Genomic DNA, 23,810 nt, shown 5'->3' with positions numbered 1-23,810 from the left:
GATGTTGCATCTGAATGTACGCAGTATACAAAATAAGGTAAATGAGCTTGTGGTGCAGATTGAAATTGGCAAGTATGATGTGGTGGGCATCACGGAGACGTGGCTGCAAGGGAATCAGGACTGGGAGCTAAATATCCAAGGATATACATCCTATCGAAAAGATAGGCAGGTTGGCAGAGGGGGTGGGGTTGCTTTGTTAGTAAGAAATGAAATTAAATCGATAGCAAGATGATGTAGAATCTGTGTGGGTAGAGTTGAGGAATCGCTAAGGTAAAAAAACCATAATGGGAGTTATGTACAGGCCTCCGAACAGTAGTCAGGATGTGGGGCACAAGATACACCAGGAGATAGAAAAGGCGTGTAAGAAAGGCAAGGTTACAGTGATCATGGGGGATTTCAATATGCAGGTAGACTGGGAAAATCAGGTTGGTAGTGGATCCCAAGAAAAGGAATTTGTGGAATGTCTACGGGATGGCTTTTAGGAGCAGCTTGTGGTGGAATTCAACCACATAAGAATGTGATGCCCTGGAAATAATGGAGAAGTGGCTCAAAAAAGGGCAGGACTGGTTACTAAATATTCCTGGACAAAAGGTGTTCAGGAAAGTTAGGGTAGGAATGGGAGAAGCAGAGCTGGTTATAAAGATTAAAGAAAATATTTCAGTGCTGGTGAGAGAGGGTGTTCAAGATGGGTCAAGGATTGAATCTATTTGGTTAGAGCTAAAAGCAATAGACTTGCCTTACACTGCTGGGTGTATTTGATAGACCATCCACTAGTGGGAACAAATTTATAGAGAAATTACAGAGGGGAACAAGAAAATAGAGTAGTGATAATGGGGGGTTTCAATTATCCCAATTTAGACTGGGATAACAATAGTGTAAAGAGAAGTGGGATGGGGGTATTTTTTGAAGTATGTTCAGGAGAATTTTCTTGATCAGTATGTTTCAAGCCTAATAAGGAAGGAAGCATTTCTGGATATGGTTCTGGGGAATGAAGTAGGTTAAGTGGTTCAGTTACCAGTCAGGGAACTTTTAGGAACACTGGCTATCATATCATAAGGTTTAGATTAGCAATGGATAAGGACAAGGAGCAACCTAAAGCAGAAACGCTAAATTGGATGCGGGCCAATTTCAGGATGGTGAGACAGATCTGTCCTAAGTAAATTGGAAATGAAGGGTTGGCAGGCAAACCAGCAAAGGAACAATGGGCTGCCTTTAATGAAGAGATGGTTTGGATACACAAAGTATATTCCCACAAAGGAAAAAGGCAACCAAAGCCAGAGCTCCTTGCATAAAATGTGAGATAGAGAATAAGATGAAGCAGAAAAAGGGTGAGTATCACAGATGTCAGGCTGGTGGTACAAGAGAGGACCAGGCTGAATATAGAAAGTTCAGAGAGAAAGTGAAGGAAAGGAAATCAGAGAGATACAAAGAGAGTATAGGAGAAAAGACTGGCAGCTAAATAGAAAAGAATCCAAAAATCTTCACATAGATAGTAAAAGGTTAGTAAGAGGTGGTGTGCAGCCAATCAGGGACTGAAAGGGAATCTACACATGGACGCAGAGGGCATGGCCGAGGTACTAAATGTATACTTTGAATATGTCTTTCTCTGAGAAGACGGTGCTGCCAAAGTCATAGTAAAGGAGGAGGTAGTTGACATACTGAAAGGGCTAAAAATTGATAAAGAAGTGCCATTAGAAAATGATGGATGTAATAAAAGTTGATAAGCTACCAGAACTAGATGGGCGGCATCCAAGAATACTGAGATAGGGTGGAAATTGTCCTATATCGTTGTTCAAAAATGGTATAAGATTAAACCTAACAACTACTGGCTAGTTAGTTTAACCTCAATGGTGGGGAAGCTTTTAGATATGATAATCTAGGACAAAATTAACAATCACTTGGAAAAATGTGGTCTATTTAAGGATTTGTTAAAGATAAATCATGTTTGACCAGCTTGATTGAGTTTTTTATCAAGGTAACAAAGACAGTTGATGGGTGTAATGCAATTGATGTAGTGTATATGAATTTCCAAAAGGCGCTTGAGAAAGTGTTACGTAATAGACTTGTCATCAACGTTGAAGCTTGTGGAATAAAAGGGCAAATATCAGGATGGATATGAAATTGGTTGGGTAATAGAAGACAGGAGTAGTGAATGATTGCTTGTCGGACTGGGGGAAGACATACACTGGCTTTCCCATGGATCGGTATTCGGACCACTACTTTTTTTGATACATATTAATGAACTAGACTTGGGTGTGCAGGGCACAATTTAAAATTTTCAGATCACACAAAACTTGGAAATATTGTGATCTGTGAGGAAGATAGTGATGGTCTTCATGAGGGTATAGACAGGCTGGTGGAATGGGTGGACAGGTGCAGATGTGAGGTGTTAAGTGGTACATTTTGGTAGGAAGAACAATGAGAGACAATGTAACATAAAGGACACAATTCTAACGGGGATACAGAGCACATGACCTAGGTGTATATGTGCACAAATTATTGAAGGTGGCAGGGCAGGTTGAGAAAGTAGTTAAAAAGGCATACAGGTCCTGAGTTTCATAAAAAAGAGGCATTGACTATGAAAGCAAGGAAGTTATAATGATTCTTTATAAAACATTTGGTTTAGCCTGAAATGGAGTATTATGTTCAATTCGGGCCACAGGACTTTAGGAAGGATGTGAAGGCCTTGGAGAGGGTGCAGAAAAGGTTTATGAGAATGGTTTCAGGAATGAGGGACTTCATTTGTGTGGATAGATTGGAGAAGCTGGGATATTTCTCCTTGTAAAAAAGAGAAGGTTGAGAGGAGATTTTATGGAATTGTCAATGTCAGGAGGTGTGTAGACAGAGTAGATAGAAACTGCTCCCATTGGCAGAATGGTCGAGGACCAGAGGGCTTACTTATGCAGTAGGTGGTTAGAACTTTGAAAGCACTGCTTGAGAGTGGTAGATATAATCAGGGCTTTCCAAAGGGAATTGATTAAGTGTTGAAGAGAAAAAAATACTTGGATTGGAATTTTACGGCAGCGGGATTTTACGCTAATTCTGAAGTCAATGGAGTTTAGAATGGCTCTTCAGTTTACGGCCATGTCCCTGTCGCAACAGGGCAATAAAATTCCAGCCTTGAAGTGCTAAGTGGTGATGGTGGGGCAGTGGGACAAGTTGAGTTGCTATTACAGAGAGCTGACATTGGCATGACAGGCCTAAGGGATTCTTTCTGTAATGAAACCATTCTATGATTTTATGGTTCAACGAACACATAGGCCTAGAAGTTGGACGGAGCTTGAATCAGCATGTAATAATGGACAACACAAATTGTACCTGCATACCCAGGACCCAGTCAAATTGCCGAGCCAGCTCCAACTGTTTAATATTAGTGGGCCATGGACAGCAGTCCTGGTCATAGATACAGCTTGGCTGTTGCAAGAGGTGACTGGGAATCTGGACAATGACCTTAGGTGAATTGGGGGTGTAATCGTTTTAGTGAGAGGAGCATCACACAGGTTTCATGTAGAACCAAGGAGAGCACCCTTGCTTCTCAGAAGTCTACATTGAGGCGAACTTAATGCTTTGGTGACAGCTTGGTAGATCTGTTATCCTGAATGGAACAGCAGGTGCCTGAATGCTCCTTTCAGGGCAGAACAGTTTCTGGTTTGGGTGCTAAAGCAGGCAACAAGTCCCTTATTAGCATATCCTAGAGACTAATGTCTCTTAGGTGGCTGCTCTTGTCCACTGAACCAGCAGATAGATGTTAATACCTCATCTGAATGATGCCTTCTCCAGCAATGAACCTGTCCCTAAGTACTGCATTGTTCAGCCTATCCTATGTGCTCAAGTTCTTGGATGTAACCCGAACTCATGAATTCCTGATTCAGAAGTGAAACTGTTAGTAGTTGAGTTAAGCTGACAAAACACGCATTATTACAGTTCTAGGTAATTCAAGATTTATGCCACTGTTGAGAGGATGCACTATTTGAACAAGTTGGTGGATGACACTTCAACAATATAAAAGCAAAATACTGCGGATGCTGGAAATATGAATTATAACAGACAATGCTGCAAAAACTCAGGAGGTCTGGCAGCATCTGTGCAGAGAGAAAGAGTTAACATTTCAAGTCCAATATGACTTCTTCGGAACTTGATACTTCAGGTTGGGTTCATTTTGCACTTTTCAAAGCTCAGATTGGTTTTGACTTCTGAATTGCAATCAACCAAAATTGAAAGTATTTCACACATTTCAATTACAAATAAACTCAACTTTGAACTTGTGTTTATTTTTGCACTTACAACTCACGAGGACTGACCTTTACAGTACAAGTGACTACAGCTTATCGTCAGATGAAAAACAGATGAGCTTTCTCAACAATAGGGAGAGGAGGACAGATGGCCAACTGTTATACTTATCCTCACAGTATGTGTGGGAGAACAGACCACTGAATAAATCTTTCTAATTCGGCCGTTTCCAGTTAATAATGTGAATAATGGCCCAGATTTTGCTGTGAGTGACAAAGGAAAGCTTTTGCCATTCACCTCATGTACAGTAGCCCACAGACTTTTAGCAGGCTGGTCCTCAGCGATTTCGGTGTTGTAGGTGGCGTTTTGTGTCCAAAATGGCATCCACACTTTGTGCATACAATTCAGATGTGGACTGCAACAAATGTCATTTTGGTAAAGGCCAAAGAAGAAGCGTTCTTTACTCATAACTGAAGCAGGCATTAGACCATTAATATGTGCAAATCAGAGGCCTAATTCCTGCATCTGCTCTCTCTCATGTAACTTTGGTTCGTGCCGGTGGGAACCAGCATCAGTGCTGATGATCTCTGGGAAAACCAATGCTAAGCAGCACAGAATTTTAAAAAATGTTAACCATAATCAGCATCACTTTGAGTCCTGAGACCTCCAACCTCACTCATGACTTTGGTCTCCAGGGCCCCACTGATTTCCCCATCCCTGGTCCCGACCCTCCTTCTAGTCCCCCTCCTCATAGGGCTCCTAACAATACTGTAGACCTCACAATCTTTTTCCCGACCACCAACATCCCTGATTGCACTCTAAGGCCCATTCGCTTCTCCTCTTGACCCTCACCATTTTACCCAATTAAAAACCAGAAATTTACCTGAAAATTAGTACAAACATGTGCAGGCTCCTATTGCTGCGTCATCTACATCATAATGAGGTCTGAGGCCCAAAATCCTGGGCTTCTCAGATCTCTCCATTTGAGCATGAGCTGTGAGCATTCTGCAGGTCAGGAGTCCAAAAATGGATGCTATTGAATTGCTGCCTCCTTTCAGCTTCTACTTGAATTCAAAGTTCTCTAAAGATTTCAACAGTGATGGCTACAATAGCTTGTGGAGGAGCAGGGTATCACTGACAGCAACTTCTAGATTTCTGTGCTTAACAGCACATGTGAAATGTTAGGATTGCCAACCCTCCAGTATTGGGCTGGAGTCTCCAGGAATTGAAGATCAATCTCCAGGACATTGCTGTGTGCAACCCTGAAGAAAGATAATTGGGACATTAAAACTGATTTTTTTTAACATTTTCTTTGGATATTTCTCTTTACCAGATATCAAAATATTGAAAATGGGAAAAGGGTCTGTTTGGTTGAGAGTCAAGTATCATTCAACTGGGTAATGAGTCCTTTTGCTTTCCAATTGGCAGATGGAAGGCAGTTCGTTACAAGGATGGATGCATAGATCTATTAATAGCTGGAGTGTGGGGACAAGTCATGTGATGAAACCTCAGGAATACATTTAATTACAATTGGCAACCTTAGAAGATGCCAGAAGTTGCTGCCAGTTTTACTCAGTAACCACCACCACCTTTTCAAGGGCAATTAAGGATGGGCAACAAATGTTGGCCTAGTCAGCAAAACCGAAATCCTGTGAAAGAATCAATTAAAAAAATAATAACGTCAAGTGCTAGCAGTCTTGCCGTCATTAGTACAGAAAAATTCGGGTTATTATTGTATAACTTCAAAAGTTTGATCTTGATCTTTACCTATGGGCATCCATTTGGTGGAGGGAGTTTCTGAGAGCAGCTCTGTCCCGGTAACTTCATTGCAAATCCCATTAATTTGTGTGAACCAGTTTTCAGTGAAGGTACAAAAATGGAGGGGGAAGCAGCTCTAAGGAACTTTCCAGCTATGGGAAGCCACTATATGTTTTAAAATCCCCAGAATAGGACTGGACTTGTTTTGCATAGTTAGCAACAAAATTTTTATCATGAAACTCTCATTGATTGTTGTAAAAAATGACTTTTTTGTCCACACACTTAACCTAACTATTCCCCTTTGCAGACTCTTTATATCCCCCTCACAACTTGCTTTCCTACCTATCTTTCTATCGTCAGCTAATTTGGCTACAATAAAGTTCGCCCTTCCACCCAAGTCATTAACATAGATTGTAAATAGTTGAGGCCCCAGCACTGATCCCTGTGGCATCCCACTAGTTACAGTTTGCCAACCTGAAAAGTTATTCAGACTCTGTTTCTTGTTAGTTTGTCAACTCTCTATCCATGCTAATATATTTCTCCTAACACCATGAAGTCTTATCTTGTCTAATAATAAGGTGGCACCTTGTCTTTAGGAACTGGTTCCTCTTTATCCACCCTGCTTGTTACATCCTCAAAGAACTCTAATAAATTTGTCAAACACGATTGTTCTTTCATAAAACCACGTTGACTGTGTTTGATTGTATTATTGGTTTTCTAAATGTCCAGCTGCTACTTCCTTCATAATGGATTCCAGCATTTTCCTAATGACAGATGTTAAACTAATTGGCCTATAGTTCCCTACTTTCTGTCTTCCTCCTTTCTTGAATAGTGGCATTACTACTGTATTTTTCCAATCTGCTGGAACTTTTCCAGAATCTAAGGAATTTTGGAAGGTTACAACCAATGTATTCACTATCTATGCACCCACTTGTTTTAAGACTCTAGGATGCAGACTAGCAGATCCAGGTGGCATGCCAGTTTTTAGTCCCATTGGGCCAGATTTTATGTCTTGCAAGCAGATGCCGATGGTGGATACGGAAGTGAGGCATATGTTCTGTTCCCGCCCAGTTCTATGGCCCTGCAACAATATAATATCCATTTCAACATTAATTACCTTCAAACAAGACTTCCATCTGGGGAGGAAGTCGTGGCTCCAAGAACTATTGGTCAATCGGATAGACGGCAGCACTCTGGTCCCAGCAGTGCCACCAGCAGTGATGGCCACTGCAGGGACTGCATCCAATCCCCAACAACGCTCGTCACAGGAGCCAGATGCAAGGTTAGTGGGCTGGGTATTGTCAGGGCCAGGCTGGCAGACCCCAGCAAGATGGGTGAGTGCAATCAGGGGCCGGGATGGGCAGAGCAGGATGGGAGGTGGAATGCGGGTGTATCTGGAACTTGGTGGTTCCTCCTCCTTTTAAGGATGTACCCCCATTTCGTGTCTGAGGCCTGAGCAGTATGACCTGCCAAGTTTCTGACCTGTCACTCCCCTAACACCTGTGAAGTGGCAGTGGAGTGGATAAAGCCCCACATAAGGGTGTCAGTTGGAACAAGGGTGGGAAAACCTCCCCACCATGCGCGTATAATTCAGGCAGTGGCAGGGATGGGCAGGAATACTCCCCACTTGCCTGAGTGAGCACATTCCCAACAACACCCAAGAAGCTCAGCACCATCCAGGACAAAGCAGCCTGCTTGATTGGCATCACATCCACTACCTTAAACATTCAATTCCTCCACCACAGATGCACAGTGGCAGCATTGTGTACCATATACCAGATGCACTGCAGCAACTCACCAAGATTCCTTTGACAGCACCTTCCAAATCCATGACCTCTACTGCTTAGAAGGATAAGGGCAGCAGGTGCATGGGAACACCACCACCTGGAAGTTCCCCTCCAAGCCACACACCATTCTGACTTGGAAATACATTGCAGTTCCTTCACTGTCACTGGAACCCTTGAACTCCCTTCCTAACTGCACTGTGGGTGTGTCGATGCCACAATCACTGCAGTGATTCAAGAAGGCAGCTCACCTTCTCAAGGACAATTAGGCATGAATAACAAATGCTGGTTGCCAGTGATGCCCACAACTGGTGAAAGAATGAAAAGAACAGGCTGAGCTTGCATGGAAGCACTTTTGTTGGAAGCTGTTTTTGATTTAATGGAAGCTGAGACATTGGCTCTCATGTTTGGCTCCACAAGTGTGTTGGTAGAGTGGTCCACAGGTTTCATGCTGGAAAGGATGGGCTGCTATCTCAGCGCAAACCATTGTGTCTAATTGGTGACAGACTCATCCATGTTCCTTGACATGAGGTAGAATTTAATGATGGCTGATGGAATGGGGAGCAAAGAGGGGTGATGGGTGCAGTAGAATCACACGGGCTGTTTTTGGAAGCCCTATGCTGGGAAGCTTGGATTGCATCATGCCAACACTGGGGAAGCAGTGAGGCAGTGATATGGCACTGAAGTGGTGGGAGACCACTTGTGCTCATTAAAGGGGCACTTAAGCCTCATTTACACGCAACTGAATGGAATTCAATGCTACCTTGTGAATTAAATGTGCAGCACATGGGCCATCAGATCCTTGACCATTTAAAGATGGCAGCATCCATGTGAGGCCTCGTTCTGATGGGGATGTTTGCCATTGTGGAGCTGCCTTCCGTTGGAGTGGAACCTTTGCTGACAGGACATCGCAATCACTCAGTGGGCCAGCTCTAAGGAGCTGAGGAGCATATGTTAGGGATAATTGCTTCTCAGCAAGGCAAGCAGAGGCGCAATGCCACAGGCGCCCGGTGGCGCGGGAAGGCCCGGAACCTATTGGAGGACATCTATTGCAAGGGCAGAAATCTGTAAAGATGGATTGAAACAGCCACGAGATTCATTCACCCAGTCCTCCCAGACCCCTGAGTGGAGGAGGCGCGGCACAGATGGCGGAGCAGGTGCTAGAGGCATTGATGCCACAGCAGCAGCAGCAGCAAGGGGTTCAGCCTGTAGCTGGACAGGCCTCAGGAAGATGCCAGGTGGAACTGCAGCATGATTGATCCCCAAGATGGTGCACGCTGCGTCCCTGAGTTTTCTACACTACCTTCAGATGTCAGAGCGGAGGTGCCAACAAAGGCTTCGGGTGTCCAGGGAATCTGTCACTGACAGAGCAGAACAACCTGTGACTCAACAGGCATGGGGCAATTGCAGGCTTTCCACAAGGGGCAGGATATAATTGTTTGCACTCATGTGGCAATAAAAACTCCCTTGGACTAGCCTGCGGTCTTCATTAACAGGAAGGATGCTACTCGATCAATGTCAAAATGGTATGCAACCACTGAAAGCACATCCAGCAGGTGTGTACCCAGCTCCCCAGGAGTAGTCATGATTTCCATGTGCTTCAACACTTCCAGATGCCATAGTTATTCTAGCCTCCCATGCACCTTCAAAGGTGAATCCTCAGGGATAACAGGTACCCACTTAAGTCCAGGCTGATGATTCTGATGAGGAACTCTCACACTGCAGCCCAGGAACTTTACATGGCTTGTCATGTGTTGACCCAGGTCACAATCGAGCAGGTAATTGGCTTGCTGAAGCTGCGATTCCATTGTCTATATCGTTCTGGTTTTGTGCTGTACTATGGCCCAGCAAGGTTTTCTCGATTCATTGCCGTCTGCTGTGCTCTGCACAGCTTTGCACAGCAGAGGAGGCAGACCTGGCAGCCAGAGGACTTGGATGAGCTACGCTCCTCATCTGGCAAAAAGGATTTGGAGGAGGGGACAGAACAGGCAGGATAGCAGGACGAGACACCTGCACCAGATGCCAGAGACATGGAGAGACACACAAGGAAGGCTCGTGACACACACTTACTTCCAGCAGGCATGACATTCTTGAAATGCCTTCTGCATAAGAACTGCAAACCACATTGCCACTACATCTACACTTAGTACTCACCAGCATCCATTGCCCAGCCTCTCCATGTGTATTGCCCCATCCACGGAGGAGGCCAGACATTGTCTTACCCCTTGCAGGCAGATGGAAGAGGGGGAAAGGATATACATAGCAAATGATAAGACAACATTCACTGAAAAAAGGACCCAAAAATAGAAGCACAAATACTAATTACTGAAACACAGCCAATGATAACAAATATATATAGACTATTAACACTCATGCCACTCTCGTGTGTCTAGGTGATCTTTCTTATGCATTTCCGAGTCCTCCTGTGAGGTTTGGCCTCAGAATCTGCAGCTGAGGTGGAGACAGGCTGCTGATTGTGCTGTCTCAAGGCCTGAGATGACCTCGGTGGCCATCTTCTGGCTGTTTGAGGCCTGGTGTTGCAGAAGCCTCCTCTGTGGCCATGGCTACTGGAGGTACTCTGGTCACTGGCAGAGGCACCTTGGAGAGGAGCCACGGATATGAATGACTACTGCTCCTTCTACCTCTTGGTGCACAATGACACCTCCCTGAGTACGAGAGATGGAGGGGCACCTGGAGGGGATTCCTGGCACCTCATCCCCTTCTTGGCTGGCCACTGCTGCAGAGGGCTCATGGCCAAGGCTATGTTATGCAGGTCTGCAGTGCATAACCAGCAACCACTAAATGGTCGGCCGAGCCTGGCTCTCCATGAGTGATGCCAACCTCTTAATGGAGAAAGTCGTGCGCTCACACACCCAAAACATAGCAGAATTCATCACCTGGATAGATTCCTCCATTGTCCGTGCATGGCTGTGCACAGCCTCTGGCAGCTCCATCAGATGTTTCACTGCCTGTCGCTGAATCTCCATTAGGTGACATGTAGTTAACACCAGAGACCCATTATCAGCCTGGAACTCAACATGGGCCTGGCCTCCCACAGTCTTGGCTGTCAGTGGCCTTGGCCTTCACCAGCTAGCTCTGCTCATCTGTGAGTTGCTCACCAGTTGTGACTCCTAATCTAGCTGTGACTATAGACCCACCCACGTGAAGCTATCTGCTTTAGTGAGGTTTCAGGTGAATGATGTAATGCTGGACCCTCTGAGAAATCATTGTTCTCTTCCTCAGGGACGGACTGCAGGGTCTCAGTTGAGGCAGAAGCACATCCTTCCGGAATGCAGAAACTTTCATGGGAGAACACGAACAGTTGGGCTTATGTAAAGGCAAAATAATGTGGCTGGAAATCTGAAATATAAACACTTAGGGCTAAGGCCTTCCCATTCCCTTCTCCCATCAATGCCTGAGTAATGGCTTCTGTTTGTCAAGCAATGGACACCAAGCTTGAGTCCTCCTTACTCACTTCACTCTGTGCTCCTGTCTCACTATCTGCCATTGCCTGGCCACCCTGCTTTCTGGTCAGATTGAGGGCCTCGTCCTCGGTGGACGTCAGAACATGGATGTCTGACACACTACCAGTGGTCTTGGCCCTCTCTTTCATAACATTTTCTCCTACAGGCAGAAGCAGAGAGTGAGTCTCCACACATTGATCAGCTGCCCACCTTTATGAGCTGGAATCCCTCTGACACATGATTGGGATTGCCGCATGTCTCATCCAATCATCCATTCTCAGGGGACTTGGAGGCCTCTGGCACCGAGAGCCAGATGCCAATTGGCCAAATGCAGCCATTCCTCGAGAGGCAGTGGGTGCTGGGGCACAAGATTCTTTCACCCACCTGGCCGATCCCTCCCCATGTTGAAACCCATTGCATGCTGCCCACATGAAAGTCACAACACTCTAAGCATTTAGTTACATTTAACTAACATTGCGGAGGAGGTCATTGATCAACCTTTATAAAATTTATTCTTTCATGGGATGTGGGCATCACTGGCAAGACCAGCATTTATTTTCTATGCCTAATTGCCCTGAAGAAGGTGATGGTGATCTGCCTTCTTGAACTGCTGAAGCCCATGTGTTTTAGGTACACTCCCAATGTTGATAAGAAGGGAGTTCCAGGACGTTTACCCAGCAGCAGCAAAGGAAAGACAATATAGTTCCAACCTAGTGTGCGTCGTGGAGGGAATTTGTAGATTGTGGTGTTTCCATTCATTTGCTGCCCTCATCCTTCCATGTGGTGCTATTGGAAGGTGCTATTGAAGGAGCCTTTGTGAGTTGATGCAGTGCATCTTATAGATGGTACACGCTGCTGCCAATGTGAATAGAGGTGGGAGAGAATTAATGTTTAAGGCAGTTTAAGGCAGTGGGTGGGGTATCAATCAGGTGTGCTGCTTTGGCCTGATTGGTGTCGACTTCTTGAGTGTTTTTGGAGTTGCATTCATCCAGGCTAGTTGAGAGTATTCCATCACACTCCTGATATGTGCCTTGTAGATGGTGGACAGGATTTGGGAGCCAGGAGGTGAGTTACTTACCACACTGGACCCCCTCCACTCCTCCAGCCTCTGACCTCCTCTGCTCTCTTCACCTGGTCTTCATTGGTCAGTTGGGAGGCTCTCTTCTTCCCATCCTTAGGCAAAAGTACTTCCCATCTTTTCGATGCAGCCTGGAGGAGAAACTGCAGGAAGGCATCACTGGGCCAACCCTTTGCATGTCCTCACAGTTACCTGTACCACTTTCATAGATTTGTAGATGTTTACAGCATAGAAGGAGGCCATTCGGCCCATTGTGTCTGTGCTGGTCAACAAAGATCTGACTACACTAATCCCATTTTTCAGCATTTGACCCTTAGACCTAGAGGCTATTGTAATACAAGTGAATATCTAAATACTTCTTAAATGTTCTGAGAGTTTCTGACTCAACCACCCTATCATACAATGAGTTCCAGACCCCTTCCACCCTCTGGGTGAAGAAGTTTCTCCTCCACTCCCCTCTTAGCCTTCTACCTATTACCTTAAATCTATACCCCTGGTTATTGACCCCTCTACTAATGGAAAAAGTGCCTTCCTGTCCACCCTATCTATGCCCCTCATAATCTTATACACCTCTATCAGGTCCCCTCTCAACCTTCGATGCTCCATGGAAAACAACTCCAGCCTATCCAATCTTTCCTCATAGCTCAGACCCTCCAGCCCAGGCAAAATCCTGGTAAATCTCCTCTGCACCCCCTCCAATGTTGTCACATCCTTTCTATAATGTGATGACCAGAAATGCGCGCAATATTTCAGTTGTGGCCTAACCAGCCATTCTTTATGCTTTGCTCATGAGTGGGTTAGTGTTGATGACTCTTCAGGGGTAGCACAGAAAGGAAAGCTCTTCAGGAGCAGGGCAGATGATGAAAGCTCTTCAAGGGCCACCAGGTCACATCTCAGTGGCTCCAAAGAGGCTCCAGGAGTCTCATTCTTAAGAAAGGGCTGGCTGCTGTTTAAAAATGATGTCAGCATCTAATCTCAGGTCAGTTGACACTGGGATCAGTGACTTCCTTTCCAACCCTGGCATTTGATTGGCTGGGCCCAGTGCCTGCATATTGGTAACTTGTAGGCCACTCCATAATCATGTTCAACTGGCCGCTTCCACCTTGAATGGCTATGCCGCTCACTTCCAGGACCTCTGCCGAGACCTATGCTGCTGAGATTAAATTCCACCTATTGAATGCAAGCTTTCCAATGCATTAAGCATTTCACTGTGTACAACCACTGCCTTCTTCTGCAGTCTTCATCTGAGTCCTCTGCTGTAGGACTCAGGTGTGATCTGACCCTCCAAGGGGCTGACACCTGTATTATCCTTGCCAACTGCACTACCTACAATGCACTTGTGCCAAGTGTCTCACCATACACATATCTCACTTCTGTGCAATGGTATCAGACAGGGGCAGTGTCATTGTTTAAACTGTTGGCTGTGAGTGTGAAATCAAATGACTGTATGTCTTCATCATCATTGTCTGATAACCCCCTATTGTCTGGTCAGCTTGTAGCTCTTGGATATCTGAGAGGAAAAAATAGATAAGTGTAAAGGTACGTTGAGAGGAGGGGGAGGAAGAACCAAGTTTTTTTTTATTCATTCATGGATGTGGGCATAAACTGGCTAGGCCAGCATTTATTGCCCATTCCTAGTTGACCTTGAGAAGGTGGCGGTGAGCTGCCTTCTCGAACTGCTGCAGTCCTTGTGGTATAGGTACACCCACACAGCGACATAGTTCCAAGTCAGGATGGTGTGTGTCTTGGAGAGGAACTTCCAGGTGGTAGTGTTCCCCTATGTCTGGGGCTCTTATATTCTTGTACCACCAACAACTTTGAAGTCAGAAGAGATTGTGGGATAAGGGGGAAAGTGTGATGTGAGAAGGGGGATCAGGTACAAAGATACAGTCAATTTCAACAGATCCAGTCCCACTGCTGGCCATGAACTCATTAACGGCCATTCTGTCTTCATGGGGACTAGAACCTGCAGGTACACTCCTCCTGCCCGGTAAGTTCCTGCTGCCTCCAGTTGTGCACCACCTTCTTCTGCAATAGGAAGAGAAGTGGGTTACTGACTGTTGTGTAATATGTTTGGGTGATGTGGCTCTCAAGACTGAATAGCTGCTCGTGTTATGCAAACCATGAGATGTGAGTTAAGACCTTGCAAGAATGTAAAGGGAAGAATTTCCCAGGGAATTTTCCCATCATACCCCCTTGAAGTAAGGAGCACAAATAAGAAATCTTCTCACCACCAGGGCTTGCCCATGTGTTTAAAGAAGGGCCCTATCAAGTTGCAATTTAAAATTGTTGTTGATAAGATTGGGGCAGGAGAGGAATGGGTAAGTCCCTGGTTTCATTTACTATCCCCTCACACCATATCCCCAACTGGTTTCTGCCAGGTGGGGATAGTTAAATAAAGGCCTCAGTTACCAAGACAGACAGAGAGGTAGAGAGGGTCTCTAATGTCAAATGTCATGTCACTGTGGGCTGCATAGTCTCCACATTGAAATTTTCAAATATGTGATGTCCCAGTTGCCAAAAACACAACGTTATCTGCAGCATCATTTATCTCCCGTAAGGACTATTGTGCTGTGATTCACTTAAACAGCTTCCCAACCACATTTCAATTCTCTCCAACTTGGCAAATCAATACCAGTTCAGCATTTGTAAAAAGTTCCATTCTGGTAATGGATCAACTTATCAAAGACCCTGGTTATAAAATTAAAATCAGACATGGGGGAAAATGCAGAGAAGGATGAGCATGTTACAGAATAAACCAATTTCAATAAACCAACAAAATTAATAAAATGTGTTCAAGCTCAAATAAATCTTTAATAAAACCAGAAAAACTTAGCAAGAGAGGCATCTGAATTTGGATTTCATATGCTGATCTTCTCAATGCACAGAATGACAAATAGGCTGAATAGACTAATGCACAAAATTCACATTTTTGAGGGATTAATGCGAACAATTTCATGATTACTCAATTAGCTTTAGAGTTGAAGTTATGATTTAGGGCTGTCCTCAAAGCATTCCTGAAGAGGTCAAACATACCCACTGACCAACATGGAGAAAGCTCATTGGGAAAGCACCGAGCTCACCAAAGGGCTCCGTTGGGATCATGCAGAGGTGAAGTCGAGGTGTCAGAGGGAACTCACAAACCTCCAAATAAACCATCTACCCAAAACCCTCAAGGCACCCCTGCTCCGCATGTGGTAGAGTCTGCAGATTACACATTGGACTTTTCAGCCATCTCAAAACTCATCAGACTGGAGCGGAAGCAAGTTATCTTCGATCCTGAGAGATTGTCTAGGAAGAAGAGAAGAGCTGTTCTGATTCTTAATCTATTGTTACCAAATTTCCTCCTGTACCATGCAATACAAACATTAACCAGATTGGGGAACCTGATAAAATAGCACAAGAAAATTGGTAAGAAGAATGAAAGCATGGGAGGAAAAATGGACTTGTATTTATATAGCACCTTATTAATAGTCAGACCATCCAAAAACCAATGAAATACTATTGTGTAGGCAAACATGGGAGCCAGCTTGTGTACACCAAGACAACACAAAGAACCATAACATAATTGAGTAAATAATCTCTTTTTAGTTATGTTGATTGAGGGATGAATATTGATTTTGATACTGGAGGAACTATACTGATCTTCTACATAGTGCCATGGGATGTTTTTGTCCGCATGAGATGGATGAACAATTTCATCAATACATGGACAAAAGAGCTGAACTCCCAAGATGACGTGAGATTGACTGGCCTTGACATCAAGGCAGCATTTGACAGAGTATGGCATCAAGGAGCCCTGGAAAAATCTGGCACAAAGGAAGATCGTTGTGGCTGGTGGAGGTCAGTCATCTCAGCTCCAGGACAGCAACTGCGGGAGTTCTTTAGGATAGTGTCCTCGGCCCAACCATCTTCAGCTGCTTCATTAATGACCTTCCTTCCATCATATGGTTAGAAGTGGGGATGTTCACTGATGATTGCACAATGTTCAGCACCATTCCCAACAAATGGGAGTCCATGTCCATGTCCAAATGCAGCAAGACCTGGACAATATCCAGGCTTGGGCTGACAAGTGGCAAGTAACATTCGCACCACACAAGTTTCAGGCAATGACCATCTCCACCAAGACAGAATTTAACCATTGCCCCTTGGCGTTCAATGGCATTACCATCACTGAATCTCTCACAATCAACATACAGGGGGTAAGCATTGACCAGAAACTGAACTGGACTAGCCATATAAATACCACGGCTACAAGAGCAAGTTAGAGGCTAGGAATCGTGCGATGAGTAACTCACCTCCTGATTCCCCATAACCTGTCCGCCATCTACAAGGCACAAGTCAGGAGTATGATGGAATACTCCCCACTTGTCTGGATGAGTGCAGCTCCCACAATGCTCAAGAAGCTCGACACCATCCAGGACAAAGCAGCCTGCTTGATTGGCACCACAGCCACAAATATCCACTCCCTCCACGACCAATGCACAGTAGCAGCAGTGTGTGCTACCTACAAGATGCACTGCAAGAATTCACCAAGGCTCCATTGACAGCACCTTCCAAACCCACGACCACTACCATCTAGAAGGACAAGGGCAACAGGTAGATGGCAACACCATCACCTGGAAGTTCCCCTCCAAGTCACTCACAATCGTGACTTAGAAATATATACACCAGATGGACTGCAGTGGTTCAAGAAGGCAGCTCACCACCACCTTCTCAAGGACAACTATGGATGGGCAATAAATGCTGGCCCAGCCAGCGAAGCCTACATCCCGTGAATGAATAAAAAGGTCAGCCCAGACAGCCACACATTCTCCTTTCATCCATTCCAGCAGCCAGCAGGAAGATGGGGAGGCTAGTGTCCCCCTCTGTAGACAGCCCCAGCCTCCAGGCCACTGGGAGGAAGATAATGACAATGTCACACCTATAGAGCCATCACATTGTTTACATGCACCCTCCACCAGAGACACACACATCACTGAGTCATTGATTAGGCTCAGGGTCACACTCTGGTGCTATCCTCACACACATGTAACACAGCAGGTAGAGACAGTGACAGCCAAGGTCTCTGGCACTCAGAGGATGGCTGGAGAACAGGGACTTGCTACATTGGAGTCCGATGACAAACCTCTGGAAGGGGCCACAGAAAATATGCTGGAAATTCAGAGAGACGCACATGAACATCAGTCAGAGGGGTCAGAGGCCCTCAACACGTGGCATGAGAAATGGAGGAGTCTATCTGCATGCTCTCTGATGTTGTGGCTCTAGTATGTGAGCACATGGAAGTCTCCATGGGGAGGATGGAAGATGCCATGGAGACACAGGTCCCGCAATTTCTGCGAGATATGCGATCGGACCTACTCACCATCACTCTAGCCATGACTGTGTTCCAGCAGTGGCTAGATGAAAAGGGGATGGGGCATGTCAACCTTCCTCAAGGTGCCCGTTCTCCTCAAGGAGTCAGTGGGGTTCCCTCAGACACCCAAAGGGAGGAGGAGAATCAGGCGGACACCCAGGACCATCCACCCAGTACAGTCCAATGGTGTCCAGCCACTCCAAATGCCCTCTGCCTCCATCTGTGACCCCCATCAACTTCAATTGGCCAGGCCGACGAGGGTGCACCTAGCCCACTGCAGGAGACCCTTAGCTGGGTGGTGCCCTCCAAGCCTCGGATCTCCAGAGGACATCCGCCAAAATCATCTCAGGCAACAGGGCATTGCAGTAACCAGGCTGCCTCTACCTCTGTGGTGAATGTGGAGTAGTGGCAGAGTGAATAAAATTAAGAAGTTTTGACAGCAGACCGGTGGCATGGGTTTACAATCATTGTATATAGTTCTTGCACTTGTAAAGATATGTTTACTTTCACTGTTTGGAAGTCTCCTGGATTCCTTCTTGGTGCTGGCTGCTCTAATGGTCTCATGCATTCCATCCCTTACTGATGAAGGTCAACTGGACAACCAAGGATGGGTGTTTCACCCTCTATTACATGCCTACGTATGGAGACACTTTATTGACAAGGGTGATGAGAGCCATGAGCGAGAAGTCTCTCTCTCACACTGTATCGCTTGCCTTTACTGATCGCAAGGGCCATGGAGTGTCCTTTGCTTTGTCAACATAGAGGAACGACGTGAGCCCTTGTCAGGCAGGTCCATTTCCCCAGGAAGATGGAGGCTTGCAGTAATAAGTTGGCTGCCATTCACCTCGTAGGCATCCATCTCCCTCCCACCCTTCATCTCTAACTATTCCTGGAGCCGATGGCAAATGGCTCAGAGTGAACAGAAGCTCTACATCTTGCTAGGATCTGATTGTAATAAGAACCTCCGGGCCAGATCTGGTGCCGTGTGGGATTTACCAGACAGTGAGGATTTCGAAAGAACAAAGCTCTCAGACAGTCTCCACGCTTTTTATATAATTCATTTATGGGATGTGGGCATCACTGGATCAGCCAGCACTTATTGCTCAGGCCTAAATGCCCTTGTTCAAAGGGCATTTTTTTTCTAAAGAGTCAATCATATTGCTTCAGTTCTGGAGTCACATGCAGGCCAGACCAGGTAAGGGAGGCAGATTTCCTTCCCTAAAGGGCATTTGTGAACCAGATGGGTCTTTTTTTTTTTAAATCACAACCAGCAATGGTTCTATGGTCATCATCTGACTTTTAATTTCAGATTTTTATTTGATTCAAATTTCACCATCTGCTCTGGTGGGAGTTGAACCCATGTCCCCAGAGAATTATCTTGGATCTTTGGACTACTAGTCTAGTGATAGTACTACTATGCCACCACCTCACCTGGAAGGCTAGGGTTTTATTTTAGTTGTCCAGTTGTGCTAAACTTCAGCTCTACCCACCTGAGAAGACCATCCTCCCATCTCGATGATTTGCAGTTGGACATTGAAGGTATTGCCTTGCTGCTGAGCTGCTTTTCTGCTGTGATAGTTTGTGTGACTTTTCAAACTCCACCACATTTTCCCCTCCCCCTGTCACCCACCAACTTCTGCTCATCACCATTGACTCCCCCAGTGTCACCTTCACTCTCCCCTCTGTAACCCTTGAACCTCCTCTCATCACTCTGGATCCACTAACAATTACATGTTACCGGAAAAAACACCCAAGTTTTCACCCAAACCTACACAAAACCCTCAGACCAATACCACTATGATTTGGCTGAAATTTACAATCTCCAACACAGCTTGATTGGCACCACATCCACAAATATTCACTCCCTCCACCACTGACACACAAAAGCAGCAGTGTGTGCCATCTACAAGATGCACTGCAGGAATTCACCAAGGCTTCTTAGACAGCACCTTCCAAACCCGTGACCACTGCCATCTAGAAGAACAAGGGCAGCAGATAGATGGGAACACCACCACTTGCAAGTTCCTCTCTAAGTGACTCACCATCCTGACTTGGAAATATATTGCTGTTCCTTCACCGCCGATGGGTCAAAATCCTGGAACTACGTTCCTAACAGCACTATGGATGTACCTACGCCACATGGACTATAGTGGTTCAAGAAGGCAGCTCACCATCACCTTCTTAAAGGCAACTAGGAATGGGCAATAAATGCTGGCACAGCCAGCAAAGCCCACATCCCATGAATGAATAATAAAAAAAACTCGTCTCTCCGTTGTTGATTGTAGGCCTGAGTCAAGGTGACCAAATGCAACTCTTCTTCCAATTTCAGCTCAAAGCCTTCAGGCCAGTATCGCCAAGATATGGCTGAAAACACTTACAATCCCCAACACAGCTGGTCTGTCCAGAATAGAATGTAGGCCAGTGTCAAGGTGACCAACCCTAACCCTCCTTCCAACTGCAGCCTAAAACATCAGATCTGCTCTTCTTTTATAATAACTTAACTCAGTCATGTTGAAACATATTTCCTGTTTTTTCATTTAGTTGATTCTATGCAAAGTCCAGACAAGTGTCATCAGATCCTTCTGATACAAACAATATGGGGACTTCCATGGAAGATGTATCCAGATGAATATTATTAGTTCTTATTGTATGAGCCACTCTCCTGCTGTTTGAGGTGACACAATAACATTGCCCTGGTCCAAAGTTAATTAAGGCTTGAATGACCCTATTTCCAGTACTATTGTCTGTGGTGCAGACCTTAGTTGCTTAATTCCTTGAGTGTATTGCATTGATTTGTGCCATTGTATTGCATAATCAGACTTCTTGATTGCATTAGTCAATGGCAAGTAATGGCATTTCCTTGGTACCACTGTTCCCTGATAGCAGACAGCCAATATCTAAACTCTTTTGATGAGTCATTGTTTTTTTACTAAATGTCCAAATTAACCCCTTGCTTCCCAGCCCTGTTCTGCTGACTGCAGCTGGGCTTTCATAATTTACAGTTCCAAGCATGAGGTCAAACTATGTCCATGGGTTTGAAATTATATTCCACAAATTTTTCAGTAGGTGGAGATTCTGATTCTGTAGTCTGGAGGCCACCAGACCTTGGTGGGGAGGTGTGCTGGACTTCAGAGGAGGGTTTATGAGAGAGGTGCCCCCAACCTTCCCACCTGAGATCTAAGTCCATTGATTCTCAGCCTTCCCCCACACCAGCTCAATCCTCTCACCAGCCTAAAAATTAAGGCTGGGCAGGAAATGGCCATTAAGTGGCCAAATGACCACTTAAGAGCCTCAACTGGGGCAAGGACAAGCTTCCCAACTGTGACCTTTCCCTCCCCAGCTTAAAATTGCTGAGTGGTTGGGTGGGCAAGAACCCTAGGGAATCCCGGCCCTTCTATTTCACATTCCCCCACCCCATGCCTAAAAATCAGCCGGTGGGGGGCAGTGTAAGCTTTTGGCCAATATCTTGCAGTTTGCCATCTACTGCTGCATAAGGGAGGTCACTGATGCTCTCCATTCAAAGGGAGCTGACTATATTTCCTTCTCTCTTGCCAGAGAGCACAGTGCAAAGTGAACACATGGAATAACAAGGATAATCTGGGTCCCTACGTTAGAACCATAGAATCATAGAAAAGTTACAGCACCGAAGGAGGCCATTTGGCCCATCTTGTCCATGCCAGCCTGAGGCCCCTTGGTGCCCTTTCTAATCCCACCTTCCTGCAACTGGCCCATAGCCCTGCAGCTCACAGCACTTAAGGTGCAGATCCAGGTACTTTTTAAAAGAGTTTAAAGTTTCTGCTTCACCAACTTGGGCGGCGAATTCCAGACACGCACTACCCTCTGCATAAAATGTTCTTCCTCATGTCCCCCCACACCTTCTGCCACCTATCTTGAATCTATGTCCCCTGGTTCTAGAATTCTCCACCAAGGAAAACAATTTTATCCTGTCCACTCTATCTATTCCCCTCATAATTTTGTATACCTCAATCAAGTCACCTCTCAGCCTTCTTTGTTCCAGGGAAAATAATCCCAAACTATCCAATCCCACCTCATAGCTGCACTTTTCTAACCCTGGCAGCATTCTTGTAAACCTCCTCTGCACTCTCTCCAGAGCTATTATGTCCTTCCTGTAATGTGGTGACCAGAACTGCACACAATACACCAGTTGTGGCCTCACCAGTGTTTTATACAATTCCAACATTATATCTTTACTTTTATATTCTATACCTCTGCCAATGAAGGAGAGCATTCCATATGTCTTCTTTATAACCTTGTTTACTTGAATTGTTGCCTTCATGGACCTGTGTACTTGTACGCCAAGATCTCTCACTTCACCTACCCCTCTTAGTATATTCCCATTTATTTTGTAATCCCTGTAACTGTTTGACCTCGCTAATGTATGACTTCACACTTCTCTATGTTAAAATCCATCTGCCACTTTACCGCCCACTCCACCAACCCATCTATATTGTTTTGGAGATTATGGCTATCCTCTGCACTATCCACTACTTGGCCAATCTTTGTGTCATCTTGTGTTATAGGATGCCATTGATTGTACACATGTCATTTTGCTGGTGCCACACATCAAATATGGCTTCAATCACAACTGAAAGGAATTCCACTCCCCCAATATCTAGTTAGTATGTGACCATATGGAACACTGGGCATAAGGGCAATGCTTCGTATAGTGGCAGCAACCATGATGCCTTCACGTTGCAGCAGTCCACTGAGCCCACTTCATTTGGGCCAAGATAACAAACAAAAATCTGACTACTGGGCAATAAAGCCTAAGTGCTGATAATAGCAAATGACTCTGTTGCACAACTCACATACTGTATGATAGAACAGACCATTGATGTTCTGAAATAATGTTTCTGCTGTTTGGACTGCTCTGGGTGAACCCTGCTGTATTTGAGAAAGTGGATGGCAAGATTTGCTGTACGTTACCACATCCTCACCATCATGAGAACCACCAGCTATATGGCGAGCAGCTGAGGAGCAAGGGAAATGGCAGTGAGAAGTCATTTTAGTTGTCTAACATACAACAATCAAACCAATAAACACAACCTCAATTCCATCTTCATCAACAGCCTTCTGCCTTAACATCTATAAGAGCGGGAGCTGAGAGTCAGAGCGGAGATTTAAAAAGAGTGGGAGCTGAGAGCCAGAGTGGAGATTTAAAAAGGGCAAAAGCTGGACTCTGGGCTGAAAGCGGTGTGAGGATGTCATGATTCAAAAAGTAACGTGATGCAGGGGAGCCAGCTGATTGGCAATAGGGTCAGGTGAGTATTTCTACTTCTACTTTTTTTAGCAAATAAATTTCTGTAGTCCAATAAATTAAAGAAAATAAGGTGAGGATTTTGGCCTGTAGTGCGAGCATTTGGAGTGGAATAAAGCCCCTATCATAATTAGTATTCTTTAAAGAGAGTAACTAATGATCTTAATCTAAAGGGAAGTCATGGCAGCAGAGCTTGCACCCGTGATATGCTCCTCCTGTGCTTTGTGGGAAGTCAAGGACACTTCTAGTGTGTGTGCAAGAAGTGTGTTCAGCTGCAGCTGTTGGATAACTGCATTTTGGGGCTGGAGCTGCGGGTGGATTCACTGTGGAGCATCCGCAATGCTGAGGTTATCGTGGACAGCATATTCAGTGAGGTGGTCACACCTCAGGTAAAGACTGAACAGGTAGAAAGGGGATGGGTGACCACCAGGCAGAGTAGAGGAAGGCAGGTAGTACAGCGGTCCCCTGTGACCGCCCCCATCTCTTACAGATATACCGTTTTGGTCACTGTTGAGGGAGATGACTTCTCAAGGGAAAGCAGCAGGAGCCAAGTCCATGGCGCCAAGGGTGGCTCTGTTGCACAGGACGGGAGGAAGAAGAGTTGCAGGACTATAGTGATAGGGGTTTCAATAGTAAGGGGAACAGACAGGCATTTCTGTGGCCGCAAAAGGGATTCCAGGATGGTATGTTGCCTCCCTGGTGCCAGGGTCAAGGGTGTCTCAGAGAGGCTGCAGGGAATTCTGAAGGGGGAGGGTGAACAGTGGTCATATCGATACCAATGACATAGGTAAAAAAAAGGGATGAGGCCCTCCAAGCTGAATATAAGGAGTTAGGATGTAAATTATAAAGTAGGCCCTCAAAG

The sequence above is a fragment of the Carcharodon carcharias genome, chromosome 6, assembly GCF_017639515.1.
Source record: "Carcharodon carcharias isolate sCarCar2 chromosome 6, sCarCar2.pri, whole genome shotgun sequence".
NCBI classification, from domain to species: Eukaryota; Metazoa; Chordata; class Chondrichthyes; order Lamniformes; family Lamnidae; genus Carcharodon; species Carcharodon carcharias.
Note: the sequence above shows the minus strand (reverse complement) of the source record.